Below are 16885 nucleotides of genomic sequence, written 5' to 3' on the forward strand. Positions count from 1 at the left end.
TTTTAAAGCAGTCCATATCTATTAAAGTCACAGCTGCTGCTTTTAAAAACAAATGGCCACATGCATCATTGTTGCCGTTTGCGATTTCTTAATTGCGAAAATTAAGGAATCGCAATTAAGAAATCGCAAAAGGCTATGCATCAAGAAATCAAAATTCCTTAATTGCGATTCAAAATTTGCGAATCGCAATTAAGGAATCCCTTCCCATTGATTCCTATGGGCCTAGAGGCCCATAGGAATGAATGGGAAGTCATTTACAATGTGCGATTAGCAATTTGCGAATCGCAAATTGAAAATGCTATTTCAAGGGTGAAGGGGGGGTCCAAAGGACCACCCCTGCACCCCTGAAATATAACTTTAAGTGCATTTTTCACACACACACATGCCCCAAGGGCATGTGTGTGTGTAAAATGAAACTTTAAAAAATGCACTTTTGTGCATTTTTGAAAGTTTTCGCAAATTACCATTAAGGTCAACTTCATGGTAATTTACCACTCTCTATTTGCGAATTCTCAAATTTTAAATGTTCATGCATTGCGTTTAAGAAATCTCAAATTGTGATTTCTTAAATGCAATCGCAATTTTAGAAATCGAAACGTGATTGCGATTTCTAAAATTGCGAAAAACATGATGCATCCCAATTTTGTCAATTGCATTCGCAAACGGCCGAAAATTGCACCGTTTGCGAATGCAATTGACAATGATGCATGTGCCTGAAAATATAGATTAGTAGACACTGGGGGGGGGAGCAGGCATTGGTCCAAAGGACCAGTGCCTTCTCCCTCCAAGGCTGCCAACATTAGTCCCAAAAAGAAAGCAGTCCACAGATTCTCATTTGCAAATCAGTTAAAACCCCAACTTGGCGATCAAAAACTGATCAATGATTTGTGACTACAGCTGCAGTCTCAAATCTTTTATAAACTCTTTCCCGAATGGCACTTTGGAGGTTGACGCCCCTTTCACGACCCTCCTAATGGAAATCCAGAAGGGCTTGCAAAGGCCCCTTCAAGAGTTGGAAAGACTTTACTGACCAAAAAAAGGGATTTGTACATTGTGAAAAGCCCTTTTACAATCTCAAATCCAGTTATTTTGCAAATCGCATACTTTGTGGCTATAAAAGAACTGTGCATATCTGCACCAAAACGTGTTAGCTACAGTGGGAATACAGGAGGAATAAATTCTCAATTGAAAGTGTGTTACTTTTACTGAGCATCAGCCAAGAAAAAACAGGAACACTAAAATTGTTTTGTAAATCCTTTGTAAATATTTTGCAATGGCCAGTAAACCCTTTCACTTCAGATTTATATTACAAATAGTTTGGAAATGCCTATGTAAACACATTCGGGGGCTTTTAAGCACTAGTTATGAACAGTTTGTTTTCTTTACATCAGAGTACCAAGTCTTCCTGCCGGGCCACATTCAGGCATTGTTGATTTTACAACTCCCCATGTTGGTTATTAAAGTAAAAAATAACGTATAATATATACATGGGTTTTCCTGGCTTTCTGTGATAATGTGTGGCTGTCTGAACCAATTGACTGAAATGCTTTGCACTGAATAGTTGCATTAGTATTAAATTCAATTTATTTTATGTAGTCCTACTGATCTGGTCTAGACTGAAAACAGATTACTGTCTAAAGCAAAATTAACTTAAAAAATATATTTCTGAATAAGTTGGAGACATTTTCCTTGACTGCGAACTAAACCCCACGTGCTTGTGAATCATTTCAGTTGATGAAAGACTTAAAGTTGGTGGAGAGCTAAGATTAAAGCATGGATGAATTCGGAAAGGCATGTTGAGCTTCCTTAGTGTGTCCAAGAAATAAACTAAACAGGCAAGGTGTACTTTTTTACCTCCTCCAGGGTTGAGCACTTCAGTTCTAGAATAATACAACCAAGTACAATTTTGGCTTTTCATCTCCAGCTAAGGTGAGTAGGACTGGTTGACACCCACATCTTCTGGCTCTGGGCATCAGAGCATCTCCAAAGAGAAGTTTCTAATTAAACTCTGTTCAAATTGGAAGCTGAATTAACAGACACTTCTTACCTATCCTGCTTAGACATCAGATTTGATTTACCAGCTCCAGTATTGACATCCATCCACACTGAGGCAAAAACAAATATATATATATATATATATATATATATATATATATATATATATATATATATATATATATATATATATATATATATATATATATATATATATATATATATATATATATATATATATATATATATATCCAACAATTGCAGGAAAGCCCAAAGGGATGACGCCTCAGACAGATGAATGGCTCAGAATTTATTGGCAACCTGCAAGCCGGCGGACTTACTGGATATCAGCATCAAAGTACATTCTACGCCAGACGCGTTTCGGGAGTCTTCAATCCCTTCCTCAGTGGCGTTTAATACTGGAGTGAAAAGCAATGTCTGTGCGTGCACACGTTCTTAATCACACCGGCCCCAGTGGGCGTGGCCGCCGCTCGGAACTCTGGTGTTTGTAGTGCACCATCCGTCTTCCTCAGTGGGCTGCTTATCAGTTCTACGCATTCACAATTATAATTCCCCAGTGGGTAGATGCACAAGTCCAGCAGCCGTCTGCCCCGCTTTATTGTTGTCCAAAATGAGCATCAGCCCTCACACCACCCTGCATGGTGACGAGCTGTCCTGTCTTCCGTAATTGCAAGCCCCAGCATGGGGCCCGCACGGACTCGCCATCACAGCGCTGGGCGCCTATCCACGGCCGGGCGTCAGCCGTACACATCCAACAATTGCAGGAAAGCCCAAAGGGATGACGCCTCAGACAGATGAATGGCTCAGAATTTATTGGCAACCTGCAAGCCGGCGGACTTACTGGATATCAGCATCAAAGTACATTCTACGCCAGACGCGTTTCGGGAGTCTTCAATCCCTTCCTCAGTGGCGTTTAATACTGGAGTGAAAAGCAATGTCTGTGCGTGCACACGTTCTTAATCACACCGGCCCCAGTGGGCGTGGCCGCCGCTCGGAACTCTGGTGTTTGTAGTGCACCATCCGTCTTCCTCAGTGGGCTGCTTATCAGTTCTACGCATTCACAATTATAATTCCCCAGTGAGTCGATGCACAAGTCCAGCAGCCGTCTGCCCCGCTTTATTGTTGTCCAAAATGAGCATCAGCCCTCACACCACCCTGCATGGTGACGAGCTGCCCTGTCTTCCGTAATTGCAAGCCCCAGCATGGGGCCCGCACGGACTCGCCATCACAGCGCTGGGCGTCTATCCACGGCCGGGCGTCAGCCGTACACATCCAACAATTGCAGGAAAGCCCAAAGGGATGACGCCTCAGACAGATGAATGGCTCAGAATTTATTGGCAACCTGCAAGCCGGCGGACTTACTGGATATCAGCATCAAAGTACATTCTACGCCAGACGCGTTTCGGGAGTCTTCAATCCCTTCCTCAGGGGCGTTTAATACTGGAGTGAAAAGCAATGTCTGTGCGTGCACACGTTCTTAATCACACCGGCCCCAGTGGGCGTGGCCGCCGCTCGGAACTCTGGTGTTTGTAGTGCACCATCCGTCTTCCTCAGTGGGCTGCTTATCAGTTCTACGCATTCACAATTATAATTCCCCAGTGGGTAGATGCACAAGTCCAGCAGCCGTCTGCCCCGCTTTATTGTTGTCCAAAATGAGCATCAGCCCTCACACCACCCTGCATGGTGACGAGCTGTCCTGTCTTCCGTAATTGCAAGCCCCAGCATGGGGCCCGCACGGACTCGCCATCACAGCGCTGGGCGTCTATCCACGGCCGGGCGTCAGCCGTCAACATCCAACAATTGCAGGAAAGCCCAAAGGGATGACGCTTCAGACAGATGAATGGCTCAGAATTTATTGGCAACCTGCAAGCCGGCGGACTTACTGGATATCAGCATCAAAGTACATTCTACGCCAGACGCGTTTCGGGAGTCTTCAATCCCTTCCTCAGTGGCGTTTAATACTGGAGTGAAAAGCAATGTCTGTGCGTGCACACGTTCTTAATCACACCGGCCCCAGTGGGCGTGGCCGCCGCTCGGAACTCTGGTGTTTGTAGTGCACCATCCGTCTTCCTCAGTGGGCTGCTTATCAGTTCTACGCATTCACAATTATAATTCCCCAGTGGGTAGATGCACAAGTCCAGCAGCCGTCTGCCCCGCTTTATTGTTGTCCAAAATGAGCATCAGCCCTCACACCACCCTGCATGGTGACGAGCTGTCCTGTCTTCCGTAATTGCAAGCCCCAGCATGGGGCCCGCACGGACTCGCCATCACAGCGCTGGGCGTCTATCCACGGCCGGGCGTCAGCCGTACACATCCAACAATTGCAGGAAAGCCCAAAGGGATGACGCCTCAGACAGATGAATGGCTCAGAATTTATTGGCAACCTGCAAGCCGGCGGACTTACTGGATATCAGCATCAAAGTACATTCTACGCCAGACGCGTTTCGGGAGTCTTCAATCCCTTCCTCAGTGGCGTTTAATACTGGAGTGAAAAGCAATGTCTGTGCGTGCACACGTTCTTAATCACACCGGCCCCAGTGGGCGTGGCCGCCGCTCGGAACTCTGGTGTTTGTAGTGCACCATCCGTCTTCCTCAGTGGGCTGCTTATCAGTTCTACGCATTCACAATTATAATTCCCCAGTGGGTAGATACACAAGTCCAGCAGCCGTCTGCCCCGCTTTATTGTTGTCCAAAATGAGCATCAGCCCTCACACCACCCTGCATGGTGACGAGCTGTCCTGTCTTCCGTAATTGCAAGCCCCAGCATGGGGCCCGCACGGACTCGCCATCACAGCGCTGGGCGTCTATCCACGGCCGGGCGTCAGCCGTACACATCCAACAATTGCAGGAAAGCCCAAAGGGATGACGCCTCAGACAGATGAATGGCTCAGAATTTATTGGCAACCTGCAAGCCGGCGGACTTACTGGATATCAGCATCAAAGTACATTCTACGCCAGACGCGTTTCGGGAGTCTTCAATCCCTTCCTCAGTGGCGTTTAATACTGGAGTGAAAAGCAATGTCTGTGCGTGCACACGTTCTTAATCACACCGGCCCCAGTGGGCGTGGCCGCCGCTCGGAACTCTGGTGTTTGTAGTGCACCATCCGTCTTCCTCAGTGGGCTGCTTATCAGTTCTACGCATTCACAATTATAATTCCCCAGTGGGTAGATGCACAAGTCCAGCAGCCGTCTGCCCCGCTTTATTGTTGTCCAAAATGAGCATCAGCCCTCACACCACCCTGCATGGTGACGAGCTGTCCTGTCTTCCGTAATTGCAAGCCCCAGCATGGGGCCCGCACGGACTCGCCATCACAGCGCTGGGCGTCTATCCACGGCGGGGCGTCAGCCGTACACATCCAACAATTGCAGGAAAGCCCAAAGGGATGACGCCTCAGACAGATGAATGGCTCAGAATTTATTGGCAACCTGCAAGCCGGCGGACTTACTGGATATCAGCATCAAAGTACATTCTACGCCAGACGCGTTTCGGGAGTCTTCAATCCCTTCCTCAGTGGCGTTTAATACTGGAGTGAAAAGCAATGTCTGTGCGTGCACACGTTCTTAATCACACCGGCCCCAGTGGGCGTGGCCGCCGCTCGGAACTCTGGTGTTTGTAGTGCACCATCCGTCTTCCTCAGTGGGCTGCTTATCAGTTCTACGCATTCACAATTATAATTCCCCAGTGGGTAGATGCACAAGTCCAGCAGCCGTCTGCCCCGCTTTATTGTTGTCCAAAATGAGCATCAGCCCTCACACCACCCTGCATGGTGACGAGCTGTCCTGTCTTCCGTAATTGCAAGCCCCAGCATGGGGCCCGCACGGACTCGCCATCACAGCGCTGGGCGTCTATCCACGGCCGGGCGTCAGCCGTACACATCCAACAATTGCAGGAAAGCCCAAAGGGATGACGCCTCAGACAGATGAATGGCTCAGAATTTATTGGCAACCTGCAAGCCGGCGGACTTACTGGATATCAGCATCAAAGTACATTCTACGCCAGACGCGTTTCGGGAGTCTTCAATCCCTTCCTCAGTGGCGTTTAATACTGGAGTGAAAAGCAATGTCTGTGCGTGCACACGTTCTTAATCACACCGGCCCCAGTGGGCGTGGCCGCCGCTCGGAACTCTGGTGTTTGTAGTGCACCATCCGTCTTCCTCAGTGGGCTGCTTATCAGTTCTACGCATTCACAATTATAATTCCCCAGTGGGTAGATGCACAAGTCCAGCAGCCGTCTGCCCCGCTTTATTGTTGTCCAAAATGAGCATCAGCCCTCACACCACCCTGCATGGTGACGAGCTGTCCTGTCTTCCGTAATTGCAAGCCCCAGCATGGGGCCCGCACGGACTCGCCATCACAGCGCTGGGCGTCTATCCACGGCCGGGCATCAGCCGTACACATCCAACAATTGCAGGAAAGCCCAAAGGGATGACGCCTCAGACAGATGAATGGCTCAGAATTTATTGGCAACCTGCAAGCCGGCGGACTTACTGGATATCAGCATCAAAGTACATTCTACGCCAGACGCGTTTCGGGAGTCTTCAATCCCTTCCTCAGTGGCGTTTAATACTGGAGTGAAAAGCAATGTCTGTGCGTGCACACGTTCTTAATCACACCGGCCCCAGTGGGCGTGGCCGCCGCTCGGAACTCTGGTGTTTGTAGTGCACCATCCGTCTTCCTCAGTGGGCTGCTTATCAGTTCTACGCATTCACAATTATAATTCCCCAGTGGGTAGATGCACAAGTCCAGCAGCCGTCTGCCCCGCTTTATTGTTGTCCAAAATGAGCATCAGCCCTCACACCACCCTGCATGGTGACGAGCTGTCCTGTCTTCCGTAATTGCAAGCCCCAGCATGGGGCCCGCACGGACTCGCCATCACAGCGCTGGGCGTCTATCCACGGCCGGGCGTCAGCCGTACACATCCAACAATTGCAGTGGGGCCGGTGTGATTAAGAACGTGTGCACGCACAGACATTGCTTTTCACTCCAGTATTAAACGCCACTGAGGAAGGGATTGAAGACTCCCGAAACGCGTCTGGCGTAGAATGTACTTTGATGCTGATATCCAGTAAGTCCGCCGGCTTGCAGGTTGCCAATAAATTCTGAGCCATTCATCTGTCTGAGGCGTCATCCCTTTGGGCTTTCCTGCAATTGTTGGATATATATATATCAGTCAACATGATATTTGTTCGCCAGCAATAGTAGAACATGTTGCGAATAGCCACTGGACCAGACCGGATCTCTTATTCTACCTATGACCAACAGTGTGGACCAGAACAATAAATCTGTCACCATCAGATCAAGAAGCTGCCCTCCCTGTACATCATATCCAGGTTGAAAAAGAAAGAAACAGCTTAGGATATTTACAAAGGTTTTGAAAAACAGTCTCAGTATAATGTAGTATTTCAGTGATGGGATCACGAGTGGTGCCAGGACTCATGATCCCGCCATTGAAATACCACATTGTTGGAAACCATTGTCAGAATGTGTAGCTCAAATTATTTGTTTACGGAAATTGCAGCAGTGATACAGGACCGAAATCATTTCATTGAACTACTTATTTAGAAATTCTTGATGCATCAATTTATGCCCTGAAGAAGTCCCAAAATGTAGGGACAGAACGTGTTGGCGGTGTCTATGTCCAATCGCTATAATCAAGCAAGAAATAAACAATTAACTTTTTAACCACATCTGATCGTGAAATTTTGCTACAAATTTTACTGAGAGTTGTTGTTTTGCTTTGGTGGGTGATATTATACCCCCATTCTCTTGTATATAAATATCTATTTGGACTGCTGCGTAAAGAGTTCTTCTCCCTCAAGTTGTTGTATATGTAAACTCCAGGGCATTTTTCTAGATGATTAGCCCTGGGAGTGAGCACCTTTGTATGGGAACTATACTGAGTGAGCTGAGGTCTACCACAACTGTTCTTTTATTCTGCTATTGTGAATTCTTAACCAACACATCGCTTAACAGTTTAATATGTGAAAAGGTATGGGAATGGATCAATTGATAGACAATGCTTTAGGCTAGGTCTTTGATTAAGATTGAAAATTCTAGCAGCTGTAGTCTAGTTTTGCATTGATTAAACTATTTTTCATAAATGTCCGGATCACAATTGACTGAGAAAGGAAAACCCTTCCACAGAGCATTGTGTCAATGGTGATGTGAAATAATATTGTTATTCTACAACAACCATTTTGCTCATTGATATAAAGAACCTCTAATTGTGGGATGTTCTTGATGTCGGTTGAGACAAACTGCTCTGTAAGACCGTCAAGCTTATATTCTTCTAGTAGATTGATGGTTTGTATATTGTTTCTTATACATGAGTAAATCCTTGGATCAACAGTTTAGTAAAAAAGTCAACCAGTTTTGCCAGTAGTTCTTAGACCACAAGAAAACCAGTGATTATTGTTCAACGCCATGAGTGCAACCATAACACTGATATTGCTTGTAACCCTGAATATTGAGAGCCTCTACGTGACCATTATGATTGTCCACCGGGATGTTTTATTCCATCTTGTCCATTCCCCATTGGAAACTAGAAGAAGAACCATGAGGGTACACAACAACCCCTCAGCAAATCAAACTAAAGTTATCAATTTCCCTGTCTCATATCTTCAACCACTCTGTGAGTTTTACACCAATAATGAGACCTTTGGGATGCTGATGTTTATTTCAGTCTTCTCCTGGACCTCCTGTATGTTTTTCTCACAATTTGTTAGGTGTGTTCACTTCTTTACACTGTTAGTGTGTTTATGACATAGAACTATGAAAAACAAGGCAATATTTATTGCATTATTATACCCGATATCGAGATTATGACTATAGGAATGTGTTGTTAATTTAATAAAATATATGACATTGCCCATTGCATTTTTTTTCTTTATGACTGGCTTGATAAACATATCCTGGGCAGTATTTTATGCTATTTAGCTATGTAGTCCACGTGGCATTGTTTTGGTCATATAATAAAGTGTGAGTACCAGGGAGGTCAGCATGATTAACCCTAACACCGTTACTAAACTGCAGGCAGCCAATATGATACATTGCATAAATGGTCAGGGAGTGTTGAATAAATGTAGAGGTTCCCTTATTTACCTCATTCATAGAATGTATAGGTGGTAGCATTGTTCTAAAAATATAATATGCAAAAAAGTAGTCTTGCGGCATATTTAAATACTGGGCATTACAACCATAAGTAGGTGCTTTTTTGTATGTGCCCTTTATTTAGATACATTTCCTAAAAATTGCTCCTTCAGTAAGTCATCCGGTTTTAAAATGTGTGTAGATGAGAAAAACATTGAATATACTAAAAGCAAGTCAACCCAGCATTCCATGTGAGAACACAGTTTAAATATTACATAAGGAGAGTGTTCTAGATGGAAGAATCAATAAAACATATTGTAATCAATTGTAATGTGGACATTATTGTATGTTAATGATTTATACAAAATATACAGTGCTTGAAATGGAAATTGAGAATCAAGGTGGGCTGCATATTGTCTCCCATGTTTTTCCTGAAAGCGTTAAAACAAATCAACATGTTTGAACGTGCAAAATGTGTGGACTATGGCAGCAGAGTAAACTTAAAGTCCAATCCATAAATAGTGCGGGTGGCAGTGTGGCCATGGAAATAAAGTGCAAAACTGCCAAAATCAACATTTAAGAGTTAATACGGGGAACACGTCATTTTAGAACCAGCAGTTGTAATTGCAACACATCATTAAAGAATTTGTTGGCATATCACACTTGTTGACGTTTCGATCCCCTGTATCATTAATTGGATGAGTCATCTTCAGCACAGGCGGCCACTATTCTGAGACAAAAAGTAGGCCAAATGCATTTGATTAGATAATTACTTTCAATGTATACCGATGGTTAGAAGTACCCAAGACACTCAAAATGGCAGAGTAATCCATGTACCCTAAAAAATAATTTAGAGAACCCACTAGATTTGTTTGAAGTGAGCCTTGTGTCCCCATAATACACCTGGTTTCAGTTTGGGTGTCAATTAAGGCATGTGCAGAAAGACCATGAGCGATGAGTGTATTGTGGAAAGTAGAAGGCAAAAACCCTCTTAGATGTGGGACAGAATGGTAAAAGTTTCAATATCGTCATAGACAAAGGCAGATTTTTGCAAGAATAATATGTTTCCTGGTTAAGGAGTAGTGTAATTAATAAAAGAACAACTGAGAGACACACCCTCACAGTATCAAACTAGACAGACTGATTCCTTGACTGGTACAAAATCATCACTGCAAATTAATTCAATAATTAGCCAGAACACCATGGTTTTAGTAAAAGCATAGGCAAGAGGAAGAATACATCTGAGAAATCAACATTAATAGCTTGTGTATCTTAACGTTCAGAATTGGTTGGGCTTACTGCAGGTCTTTGAGCAGAAGCATCTTACTTACCAAAGTCTTAAATATGGCAATTTAAGACACATAAAGGGCATTTATCAAAGCAGGAGATTGGTTCACCTTATGTTTTACAAGTGGTATCAGAGTTGTTTGATGGCATTTTGCTTTAAGTTGCACCAACCTTCATACACAGTGCTCTTTACAGCAAGTTGTATAGTCTTCTTTATTGGATCTCATGTACAGTTCTGTAAATACACCTAACTCAGATAAGTAAAATGCATACATTGTAGTTTCCTTATATTTTACCACTTTTATTACTGCCTTAATCTTCAGTCCTAGTCCTGATAATTATTGAACAAGGTGCAAGGGCCAAGTGGTGTTGTCTCTCTTGCAGATCCTCTGCACTGAGTTTTAAGCAACTGTCCTATCCACTCTGTCTAAAGATAATCTCCAGGTACTGTGGGGGCCACGCTCGCCCACTTAGGAAGCCTCAAGGCAGATATCCCATTCTGAAAACCTCTGAAGGTTTCCAACTCCTAAAACTTTGATTTAGACATGGGTTGTGGTTGTTCCATGCCACCATTGAGTTGGCTGACCCTCCACTACTAAGTGGGCAGACAACAATCTGGAGCATTTAGAGTTCTCCACCAGCTCTCATCAGTATTAGCCAATGGTCAGTATTTCTGATCAAACATCAGTCTTTTCCATTGCTAGGGAAAAAGGTTAAAATGGAAAATTGAGGTGAGGATTGATATTAATGTGCAAACATGGCGAGATACTAACTGGCGGGAGTTTTTTTAGTATTTGTGGTGCTTGTTATGGCCTAAAGCAGTTATATGTAAAGAAGATCACATAATACACCCCTACATTTGTCGACGCAGTGATAGCAAATGGCTGCCCTAGCCTGAATGACAACATAGGAAAGGAATGTTGGTTACATACAGTGTAGATCTACCCTATGCTGCAGTGTTACTGCCGGAGACCTTGAACATCATAGGTCAAATTTTTAATTTTGATTTAACTTAACTCTCTGAATCTGAAAACTAGTCTGCTGGAGTTCATTCTCCAACTTTCTGATTGGGTTAATCCTAGTAACTCAATCAATGATTACTCAATATTTGAAAGATGAGCACCTTCAACTTTTACTTGCTGGTTTAGTAAGCCGCACAGAAGGGTCATCCATTGCAGAGGAAACATAAATTCCCTTAACCCTGTCCTGCAGCTCTGGCAAACACTAACAGCAGGCATTCCAGAATATTGCTATGGTTGATGCTGTCATCTGAGGTTTAGTGATCTATGGTGACATAATTCACTAGATGGCCCCTTTAAAGATAAAAAAGCATCAGTATGTGTATGTTATAGTTTAAGGTCAGCAACAAATGTAAACAAATATGAGATGTTTTTCAGGAAAATCTGGGATGAACGTACAATGTATTTTTATAAGTAATATGAAGATGAATAGATCATATAGTCAGAATATTTATATGCACTACTTATTCTTCTGATTTTTTTGTATAAGTGTCCGCAAAATTCTTGCAATAAAAATGAGTTTTCTGTCAAGGCAACACCTCTTCCTCATCCAGACCGTTCTAATGAGCCACATGAATATTACTGTGTCTATCTATACCTATGTATTTAATGGAAAACGGGTTGAAGGTATGCATGATATTTAATGTTTTAGTGATATGGATGACCCCTGGGTGATATGAAACAGTACCAATACTAGTTGGAGAGCCTGGAAATATCAGTGGAATAAGTAGCATTGAGAAGAAAACTGCTCTGGCATTTGTATGTGACATTATAATGTGATACTGTCCTCGTGTGATGAATACAATTATCTTGAGATTTTTACATGATGTTTGTATGATTGACAGAGGTATCAGCTAAATAAGAACACACCTTATAACACATTTGTTCCATTAAAATAAATATAGCACACAAAAAGCTATGTCCCATGCATAGTAAGATGGGAAGAGATGGAGGAGATTAATTAAGCAATATTGGAACATTGAAATGGTGGGAGGTCCATTTAAGACAAAGAAGTGACTCTGGTTTAATGATGGCTGGTATAAGCCTTCTGATCCAACATTCCAAAGTGTGTCTTTCTGTTTCTCCCTTTTTAATTTATAACATTTTACCCTCAGTGAGTTGAATTCCTAATAGCCTTATAGCCCTTCCGCCTCTGGCTATACAAGCTGTTTAAGGCCCTCTCCCTCATTATAGGCCCTCGTCTGCGGCCAGGCATATACCTCGAGTTGAAGGCCTCTAACAGACAGTATATCCATCAGCAATGAGCTATAAGTTAAGGGGGTGGGTGCTTCCAGGTAATTATTGATTGCGGTGGAGTTGGAATGGTGGGAATGGAAATCTAGTAACAGTTGCCCCACGCTAAATAAGGCGTGATGGCCATACATTTGACCCAAGGACCCTGTGGCTAAGCTTCCAGGCTAAGGGCGTACGCCAACAGAATGAGCTGAGTTTCTACCTGTATAAATCCAGAGCTTTACCTAATGAAATACTGAGTAGACCCCCATTGCAATGCTCTAAATGACCTACTAAGTCGGCTATAGGTGGGTCAGACACTCCTACAAAAGGACATCGCCCAGTGTGCCCTCGTCAAATATCCAGCCATGGAAGAGTGTCAATCTCCTGCTATAGCACATATAACAAACTGCTAGGGAGAAAGTTCCAGCTCACTTCAGTTGTCGTGTATTGGGTCCATTGATTTCTAATGGGTTTTTTATTTAGTCACTAGAAATTTTCACTTTTTTTTACTAGATATATTTGTGTATTACAATATCCAATATCTAAATGCCACATGCCGCTACTGAATTCAGTACATACTATTTGCAGCTGAGCAATTGGATCAATGGCAGCCAGGCTTTGTGGTATGGCCAGTGCTTAATTTTTGCCAGTGGCTGCAGGTAGGACCAACCAGCACTCTTTTTTGGGTACCAGGATTTATTTCTAATCTTCAGAGTTTGACCAAGAACAAAAGAGAGAAAGGAAGAAAATGGGAAAAAGAGAAGGAAGAGACAGACTGAATCACAGTGATAAAAGGAGAAAGCAGGAATGAAAATAAAAAACCTTCAAGAGGGAGATAGGGGACAGTATGTCGGCTGAAGAAAGACACCAGATGTGAAATCAAGAGTATACAGCCTTGGTATCAGGCTTCTGAGAAAAAACTGGGACCCCAAAACGTATTATTTCATAAATTAAGCACTGGGTAGGTTCAATATAAGTAGACTACCCAATCTGTGATATTCAGTAGTAAAATACTTTAATCCAACAGGTTCAAGTGATGACTGAATCCATCCTTTGTAAGTGTTTAATTTTTATTTTCGCCAAAAACAACAACATAAATGGACCATCTTCTGTGCAATGACTGATGATTAACGGTTTCCCAATGCACTTTAAATATAAATGTACACTCTTCCTATGCTTTGGCGCCTAAAAATCACTGTACATTTTTAGAATTTTTTTATTATAAATCTGTATGCACAGCACTCCAGTCTGTGTGGAAATAATGTTTTGAGATTGTAGATAAGAAGCAAACTGAAGCATCTCAACGTAATTGGAACCAAGTCTTTCAAGTATTTCAAGGACTGCTACCCAAGCATCCACAATCTGGAGGAAGAGGAAACAGGAAACAGGAAGTTCAGAAACATGTGAAAGAAGAAATGCTGACAGGAAAGCGATTGGAGAAGGTCAGCCACAAGTAGTATACATTGATTAGAGAAGTGGGCTGTGACATGCAGCCACGAATGGTGCATGGAATAAATCTTAATTTAATATGTTAGCTTGCATATTAAAGCAAGCTGTCTTCTCGTTAAAATGAATCCAAAGTATTACTGATGATTTAGATACCATGTATTTCTAGTTTGAATGATAACTAAGTTAAAATATGTATCAAGACCAAGGAGGTATAGGTGCTGCCTCTGTGGTACAAAAACACAGGTTCGGCATAAGTGGGCTCATTAATGGCCTGCGTTTTTGGACCGCAGAGATAGCCCCAGCAGCTACGCAGGGAGGGATATATTTACAAGAGTGTTTCGCCACAGGAACATCTCTATTTAGGATGTCCCTTTGGTGATAAGCCCTTCGCCTTATGGGGCCTTGTAAATAAGACCCCTTTAAAGCAGTACTTAGAGTGAAATGGGCAGGCAATGGGTGTTGAGGTGGGTGTTCTGACGCAACACCCACTACTTTTTGACACTGCCCCTATTTAGAAGGGTGGCATAGTCATAGGGCAGTGCCAAATATGAGTCCAGGGAAAACCTGGTCTTAACCTCACGAAACGAGGAGAAATGATTACTTTTGCCTCCTTCGCACTCCTTCGCATTCTGCAGCACACATGGAAACAGCAAATCTCCATTAGTGATTGTTTGTGTGCATTAAGGTGTCCCTTCCTGCACATGAACAATCATTATAAAATTACAAGTTGCAACTTCTATATGCGCTGCATTCTGAATCTTCCTGCACATAAACAATCATTCCATGCGATGGAGGCACACTAGTACTATCGTGCCAGGATGCCTGAGTTGGCACTAGGCAGCTGAATTTAGCGCCAGCGCTAGGAAGTGCCCCATAATATTGTAAATACAGCACATTCCTGCGTTTTCAGAATGGCGCAGCATTAGCACTTTTGGTATAATGCCATGCTTTGCCATTCTCTTGTAAATATGCCCCTGGGACTCTAATATAAACACCCGTCATCCTGATGAGTCCGAAGGGCGGACTTGAATGGAATGACATAAACAATGCCTTTGTTGAGAAGGTTTCCTCACTAAGACTGCCCAAACTATGGATCTATCCACATTCTCTTCCTGGCTTATCTTCATGTTTTATTCCATGAAGGGTCTCAATCCATCCACTTCATCAAGACACATTTATATCTTTGCCTCTATTTGTGGACATCCAGCTTCTCCTGATGCGCCGCCCTGAGGTCAACATTGAAATCGGATTTTGCTGGGTCTTTTTTGCAACTTTTTAACAAAGGCCTGAATATTGGAGGATCCACTCCACCTTTTATAATTATTATTTGATTAAATAAGTGCAATTGAGCTTGACAACATCTAGGTATTTCAGTACCGAGAAGCCATTTTGATGGTGAAAAAACCCTGTCAACGATGTACACAATAATTCTGCACCCCAGGGATTAGGATTCTCACAAGTCTTCTTGGCACATGTTTGCAAGGATGAGCATCATCAGCAAATATGGGGAAAGAAACAGTCCAATTTGGAAATCAGAATTACTGGAAATATATTTTCTAAGAACAGTTTTGGGAAAGAGCAATACCCAAGCTGGTAAAAAAAAGAATTGAAACCTTTGCAGGGATATATTACCACCAGAAAACAAAGGATATTCAAATAAAAGGAAATATTCTATTGCTGATTTGAAGGAGGAATAGATGGATTATAATAGTGTTCCGAAATTACATTAATTATTGTTTTCCTCATAAATTATCTTGCTATCCTTTTGAGAATTTTCGCTGTATTGCTATTCATATAACAACAAATTGAAAATAAATGTAAGTGCTTCCATCTCTGTGAAGGAAGCCGAAAAATCCTGGACAGTGACTTGGATTGAACCTGCTGGTCTCTGGCAGCAAGTAAAGTGAGCATAAAGCCAGAATAATATGACCCAAACTGGAAAGTCTAAGAAAGAATGACCAAGCTGCATTTGGAATTCACTGCAAAAGATTAAGACGATATGCATGAAGGGCTAATGAACACACTACTGAATAGTAATGAGCAAAGGCAAAGTCAATAGGTTTCACCTATGCAAAATCTATTGACATTGTCATTTTCTTTTACACGTTGCACAGCAGTTGAGCTGCTTTGCAACATGGTTTAAAGTAAACAAAAAGTGCTATAACACAGTAAAAAAAAGTGCTATGATGTGGCCAGCATTGACTGCAGCATGGTGCTTTTTGAATCCTTAAGTCAAGTTGCACAGCAGATCAAATGCTGTGCAACATGTAGACAAACACTGACAACTCAAAAGATATCGCATAGGCAAAACCTATTGGCTTTGCCAATAAGTGGAAGGAGATGCACTTCCGATTCCTTGCTCAGCTCCTGTGACCATCAGCCTGTAGGAAAGAGGGAAATTGCACAGGCTAGTGCCTTTGAAGACACTAGTAGTCTGACAAGGAACTGTTCTTGTTCCAGCCCTACCGGCAGTGCTTAATTTGAGTCTGTGGTTAATTACCAATACCGGTGCTTTTCATGAGTATCAGTTAAAGACACATTCATTTACAGGGAGATTAAGGGGCAGATGTATGTAGATAGCATTTTTCGATTCCCTAATTGCAAATCACAAGGATTCGCAATTAGAGAATCGCAAAATGCAATGTATTAAGATGTATAGTACACCTTTTGTGATTCCTAGGTGGTAGCAAGTGACCTACCTCATGAATATTAATGAGGTAGATCGCAATTTGCCACCCCCTCGGAATCGCAAAAATCATAGGGATGGTGGCCTGCTGAGATCAGCAGAT

General features: G+C 42.9%; 1 protein-coding gene across 3 annotated transcripts in view; it reads right to left on the reverse strand.

The window, feature by feature from the left end:
• The window catches only part of CLDN11 (claudin 11), a 131472-nt gene that overhangs the window by 45584 nt on the left and 69003 nt on the right, over positions 1-16885 (reverse strand). The gene's annotated exons all lie outside the window — the stretch shown is intronic.

This window comes from Lissotriton vulgaris, unplaced genomic scaffold (genome assembly GCF_964263255.1).
Source record: "Lissotriton vulgaris unplaced genomic scaffold, aLisVul1.2 SCAFFOLD_1346, whole genome shotgun sequence".
In the NCBI taxonomy this organism is placed as follows: Eukaryota; Metazoa; Chordata; class Amphibia; order Caudata; family Salamandridae; genus Lissotriton; species Lissotriton vulgaris.